This window comes from Zonotrichia albicollis, chromosome 5 (assembly GCF_047830755.1).
Source record: "Zonotrichia albicollis isolate bZonAlb1 chromosome 5, bZonAlb1.hap1, whole genome shotgun sequence".
NCBI classification, from domain to species: Eukaryota; Metazoa; Chordata; class Aves; order Passeriformes; family Passerellidae; genus Zonotrichia; species Zonotrichia albicollis.
The window spans coordinates 26,051,589-26,058,195 of NC_133823.1; the positions used below are offsets into that span (position 1 = coordinate 26,051,589).

General features: G+C 52.5%; 1 long non-coding RNA gene across 2 annotated transcripts; it reads left to right on the plus strand.

Annotated features, from left to right (window-relative positions):
* Positions 1–3,797: 3,797 nt before the first annotated feature.
* LOC141729154 (uncharacterized) lies at positions 3,798–6,031 on the plus strand. Of its 2 annotated transcripts, none has more exons than XR_012580414.1 (3): positions 3,798–4,160; positions 4,975–5,084; positions 5,801–6,031. It is a non-coding gene; the product is annotated as an uncharacterized LOC141729154 (long non-coding RNA). The 2 variants fall into 2 exon arrangements; XR_012580415.1 differs by having other exon boundaries at positions 5,813–6,031.
* The last annotated feature ends 576 nt before the right edge of the window (positions 6,032–6,607 follow it).

A 6,607-nucleotide genomic window follows, 5' to 3' on the forward strand; every position in this document is an offset into this window, starting at 1 on the left:
TCCCAGGCTGCTGGCTGCTTTCTCTCCCCGTCGCTCCTGGTGCAGACGGTGGCTTTGAGCACACAGACGCGCTGACGTTTCCTTGCAGCCGTGCCCGTGCCCATGGGTGTGTCAGCCGACACTCAGTGTGTCCATTAGCTAATTGAGCTAATTGAGTTTCGCTGTTTGCTTAAACTGCACCGAAAACAGTTTGCATTCCATTGTCTCCATTCTCCTGTGAAGTACTACTGACTGCAACCTTTTAGGAGCAGCAGACTTCCAGAAAGCAGACAGATCTCTGTCTTGCACCTTCCTGCAGCCGTGAGAGCACAAACTGGGCATAAGAAGATTCATCCTCAGCCCAGGCACTTTGTTGATGTGTTTCTAGGGTTGGCCCAGTCTTGCTGAAGGCTAAGTGGTTGATGACTGCATTAATCTCACCTGCTGCAGGTGAGATGGTGCCTCTGTTCCCTCTCAGAGCAAACTCTGGTCAAAGGTTGATACGATTGATACACATGCCTTAGTCACTTCCCAGTTGACTTGGAGAGCTCCATTTTGAAAATGTCCTAGGAGACGTGACTGACAAATCTCTGGCAAATGCAGTTTAGCTCTGAAATCCACTGATTTTCCTCTAAAAACGTCCCCTTTGGGGATTTCCCAGGGTAGGTGCAGCTTAGGGTTGGATATTCTCTGCACTTGTTCCCTGGCAGCCTGGCCAAGTGCTCCAGCTGCTCCTCTCTCAGTAACCACAAACACTCAGGATGTGTCAGCCCTGGGTGACATGAACCACTGGGCTTGTTTGTCATGTAAATGGGAATGGATGGTCTGGCAAGGAGCTGTGGGAGTTCTTCAGTGCCAACACATATTCCCCCTTCCCTGGACAAGGTGGTTTTGGTTGATGTTCTCCTTGTGGTGTGGAGGCAGAGACAATTCAAGATCACCAGGAGCTGCCAGCTGGACACCAGCTGGCAGGACACCTGGAGATGGGGAGCTCAGCCCCTTGCTTTGGCCTTGGTGTCTCCAGGCTGAGCATGACAATCTCCAGGGCCAGAGCATTTCCTTATAGGAGAGGAGTGCTTTGCTGTTCACAGGTCTGGAGAAGCCCAGGAACCCAAGGAACACTGAACAGCAGCGAAGCTGAGAAATGTTTGCTGGCCCATGGAAGTTTCCAAAGCCTCTTTTGGGAATTGCCCTCCTCTGCTGTTGCCTCATGTTCACTCACCTCCTATTCCCACTTTCTGGCACACTGTTTTTGTTTTCCTTTTGTTTACTGGCTGTAGAGAAGTCCTTGGGTATTATCAGCATCTCCTTCTGTTTGGACTCATCCAACTGTTTTGCCTTATTTTCATACTTTTCCTATCATCACACGTACCCAGGGGCATGGAGAAATCTCCCCTTCTTTCCAACCCTTGGAGTCCCAGCTGGGGGCAGACCATTGGCCCCAGGGCTATTAGCATGCAATAAAACCAATGGTCAGGGAAATGTCTCCCGGGGCAGTCTGTGGAGATGGGGACATGGTCACAGCACTCGGTGGGTGTCCTGTAGGTGCACACAGCTCTGGTCCTCCCGGGCCTTCCCACACAGTCCAGCTGGGCCAACCCCCAGCAGGGAGGGATGGTGAGAGCCTGCACGTTCTTCTGCTGGTGCTCATCCTTTGAGGGAACTGTGTTAGAAGGCTTCCTGCCTTCTCTGAGTCATGTCAAAATCAGTCCCAAATATTCTCTTTGAAGCTCTTCACACAGCACTGAAGCGATCTTGCCTTCAAAGCAGTTGCTGGAAACAGGCAGGCTGCTTAAAAGGCATTTGAGCGCTCTCACATCATGTTCAGGCTGTATTAAAATTTTACCGTGCTGTTTCGCACCTCACATGAATCACAGTCGCTCCTGAAAAGCATCGGGGGCTAGAGGGGGAGGGTGGGATGTGTGCAAGGAAGGGGCTTTTGAAAGGGATTATTAATGCACAGAGATGTTTTGGTGTCTGAGAAAGGCCCTGAATGGCAGCTCTGTGCTTTCTTTCTCTGTGCTCATTATCAGTGAAGGGTGTAGCTGCTGAAGAGCTGAACAGAGCGAGGGGAGGACATGGCTGCTGCTCAGGCGGGGATGAGCAGGGGAGAGGACGTGGGAACAGAGGGAGGTGGGCGCTGGCTGTCTCCCTGAGAGGCAGTTTCAGGTTACGAGTTCAATGCCTGCCTCCCTTTGGGAGGCTGCAATAAGGCAAGTCGGCAAGTCGTTTCTTGATGTGCAAACAATTAAAAAGAGGGTGTGTGAGTGTGGAAGATGGAGAAAGCAAACACCTCCTCTGGGATCTGGCTGTCTCTGCAGCTGCTCACCTAAGGCACCTCTTGCGGAGGGAGTTTCACACAAGAAAAATAGCTGGGGGCATCAGGTTACTTTCAGGATGGAGTTTGAAAGACTAAGAGGTCTGCCTTGAACCTCAGGGTACAAAGGGTATTCCTCACCCTTTTACACAGGCATAGAGTGGGTCTCTTGGGTCGTATCAGGGTTTACAGTTGTCCTTTTGGTGTTCCCCAGGGTTGCCCTGTAATAGTGGAGAGAGGGCTGTGTGGGGAGGCAAGAGGTCCGGGTGCCTTTATTCCGCTCCCAGCAGCAGGGAAGCCACAGGGAGCACATTTCCTGCAGTGATGGCCTGCCCCGGGATGCAATCAGGCTTAGCTTCCTTCAGGTTTGATACAGTCTCCCGAATTCTGCAGGTGCCTGCTGGGTCCTTCAGCCTTGTTTTCTGGAGAAGGTGTGTTCCAGTCCCCAGGGCAAGGAAGTGCATGTGTTTGCCTCCTCCTCTTGCCTGAAAATTCCCTGACTCCCCGCACCATGCCAGCCTCGTGTCAAATAGGCTGCCCGAAGGCACTTGCCCTCCTGCAGACTCGCATAGCCAGGCCTCCTGGGAAGGTAGAGAGGCCAGGAGAGGAGTCAGACATTTGCTGGTGGGGTGGGAAGCGCCTCCTTGCAGCTCTCTGGAGGCTGGGGTACGGCAAGGAGTGAGCAGCTGGGCTAGTGTGTGTTTCCACCCCAGCCCTCTGGAGATGTGGGCACACAGGGCTGACAGCACGTGCTGCCTGTGTGTGCCAGGTGCTGGCACAGGGTCTGCCTTGACAGGGCGCATCCATCACATGGCAGTGACATCAGGGATGGGCAAAACCCTGCTCCTGCTCCTGCTTCTGCTCGACAGGGGAGGACGCTTTTCTATTTCTGCTCACTACCTATTCACTCCAGATCTAGGAAGCAGAGGGGGAAGCCTCTGTTTTATTTTTTTCAAAGCTAAATTTCCATTCTTCTTTACCTGCCTCAGTGAGCCAAGCATCAAACCAAGGGCTCTATATATCCCCTGGGAATAAAATGCCCCTCAAAATAAGTACTATTTCTTTCTGCTGAAGCTGAAATGTGCTGTCTCCCTTATCTAAAAGCAGAGAGGGGGGTGCAGAAAGAAGATGCCCACAGTCTGCTGCCACTCCCTCTGTCCTGCTTGATTTCCCACTGCCCCTCATCATACTGACGCCTGTCACTCTGCTGACAGCATGAGACACAAGCACCAGTTTGCCTTGGCCAGAAAACTTGCCTTGCAAAGAAAAAAAGCCAGCTCAGGGCTTTTCACTTGGAGAGAAAGAGAGTGAGAAGAATAGACTTGAAAGAAAATTCCCATGGTTTTTTTTTTTGCTTAGGGTGAGAGCTTTTCCCACGCTCCATTGGAAAGAGTGCAAGGAGCAAACGTTTCCCAGTGCCTGCAAACACCAAACACTGCTAAGGAGCAAGGGAAAAAGCCAGTCTCATCGGAGAGAGGCAGAAATCAGCAGTGTGCACTCCTGCAGTGCCTCGTGCTTGTGTGTCTGCTCATGCCAATGGCTATTCCAGGCCTAGCTATGTTTTCTGGCTGTGATGGGAGTGTCAGACCCTGGAGTACTCTGACATGAGGACAGGTGGTGTTTGCTGTCTCCCACAAAGCTGCTCCACGGTGCCAGAGGCTGCTGCTTCTTCTGTGAGAGTCCTGGATACTGAGCCGGGAAGAGGCCGATGGGTTTATTTCCCAAGTTGACACCTGGGAAGCTGGTTGACATTTTTTTGTGTTTGCCTGGCACTGGTCAAGGACTATTACCTTACTCTATGAAACTTTTGCTACTCTCTCCAAGGAAGGCTGGGAAAGCAAGCCTGGTTCGCTTCATCTCCCGGGTCAGTTGCTTTGTCTGGCTCAAGCCCTGTTCTTCATCACCTTTCTTTGGTCTTGGTCCTGACTCCTGTCTTCAGAGTCAAGAACTGACTGAAAACTGATCTGAAAAATCATTTAACATCTTGCCCTTTGCCAGTCATCAGCCCAGTCTTCAGGAGCAACCTTTCCCAGAGCACCAAGTGCTTTGGGGCCTCCCCCCATCCCTTCCAAGTCCATGTGCTTTCCACAGAAAGCCAGTGTTTAGCAGCCAGTCTCCAGCAGGGCTGTGCAAAACCCATCCATGCCTGGGAGAGCATGCCCATGCAATCGCACCCTGGGAACCGGTTCACCAGCTCTGCAAGCAGGGGCCTGTCTGGTGAGGGAGTCTGTGTCTCAGCTCTTGAGGAGCCATGTGTCTTTAAAACACCCCGAGGATGACAGATTTGAGGGCAGCTTTTGGAAATGAGGAGCCAGCTGAGGCCGGGGATGCTCAGCAGGCATCCATGAGGATTTGGTTCAGCTTTTCAAGGGGACTCATGTCAGGGGAAGTCTGGAAGCTGGTGCTCACTAAGCTCTTTAGAGGTGTGGGCCCTGCTTCATCCCAAGGTGCTTAGGGGTGCTTGGAAGTCTGTCCTGATAAATGCCCCAGCAGCCTAGTGAGCCTGCTGCTTCTCCCAGCAGCCAAGTAGAGAGCATTTCCAACAACAAAAGCCCTGCCCAGGGGTCCCAGTTTTAAACACAGCGCTGGCATCCGATTGCTGGTGCATCTCGGCATCTTCTCATCACCGAGAAACGTCTCCTTTGCCCCCCTCCCCTTGTCTTTGCTCTTGCTCGCAGAAAGCCGTGACTGTATCCTGCAAGCGCCCCTATCTGCTGCTGCGATCTCCCTTTGTTTGGCTGCCAGCTCTCCGCACCTGCGTGCATGCCGGCTCTCCCTCCCCGCTGCGGTGAGTCCTTCCCTCTCCCAGCCCACGGCCAGGCAAGCGGCCTGTAGCCGGGTCCAAGGGCTGAGGGCTGCTTGGCAATGGCGAGCATTCCCATCCGACGGCAGCCCAGCCGTAAGTGGGATGGCACACGCAGGCAGCTCGGTTATTTGTGAATGAAGCAGGAGTGTGATTAACCCTCTGGAGGGATCCTGCCCAGATCTGTCCCAATGGGAGCTGGAATCTCCATGTTTCCTTTGCTAATTGAGCCTGAATTGTATTAGCTAATCCCATCCCCAAATACCCCAGCTGTCCAAAGCTTACTAAGAGAAACCACACACGCTGGCTGGGAGTTTGTGCTTGTCTCCTGTTGGGACAGGGATTACTGGACAAAGTGTGTGTAGTTTTGGAGTTTTGGAGTGGGGTTTTTCTGCCTTTATTTTTGGGGAGGAGGGGTGGGGAGTGGTGGGGGAGGAGGGAGGTTTTTTGCTTGGCAATCTGTAGCCAACTGCCAGTATCACTATCTCCCAATCCACAGAGAATATGCATTGTAACAAAAAAGACACTGTCATCAAGTGATGACAGGTGATGTAGAACCAGAGGTAATAGGAGTTAGATGCTGTGTGCTCCCATGGTCCGCTCTCTGTCATGGTGCCCACCCCCAGATTTGCTCCTTTTCTTGCAAGGGTTGCTGGGACAGGATAATTTGGAGGCAATGACCTGCCTTGCCCTTTTCCAAGATTGCTCTCCAGATTACCACCAGACTCTACATCAGCGTCACCAAGACCCTTTAAGTGATGGCAAGAAGCAGATGAGGCTCCTGGCCAGCATGGGCTCCAAGTATTCACCACAGCCACACAGGGAAAGGAAACAAGCTGGATGGACCCACTTGGCCATTCCCTGTCCAGGAGGAACCATGACAGACAGACACCAGCCCAGAGAAGCCTCTAGAGACCTTGCTTGAATGGAAGGAGGAGGTGCTCTGCTACAGTTTCATCTCTTAAAGAGAAGCAGGGACTGAGTCATTAAAATCTTATCTATGTCATGCTCATTTCCTTGAACTTTTGTAGCTTCTTCTCCTACCCAAAGAGAAGAGCGAGGACTGGAGCAGCTGTGGGAGTCCCTGGCCACAGCATACAAAGCCCACTTGTTATCAGCACTGTCATATGCCTCTCTGCTCCCTCCCCCTTCCCAGCTCCACCACAACCGCTGCATCCCAACAGCACAAGCCGGGCATCCATCAAAAGGGCTATTATCCCACGATTTCTTAACAGGCACTGTTGCTCTTGGGTATGGAGAACCAAGTTCCCCCTTTGACACAGTGCCCCGAGCTAAGGAACAGTGGTGCCTGTCGCTGGCTGGCATTCTGATCTGCAGATTGTCATGGAAGCCAGGGTGGGATGGGGAGCTGCTGCCTGCACACGGGGTTGGGTTAGCAATTTAGGCCTTCCCTCCAGCCCTGCAAGGTAGACAGGTCCTACAGAGTTCATGCTTTTGGCCTCCAGATGTTAGCAGTGAGGGTAACTCCCATGGAGGGTGGCTAAGAG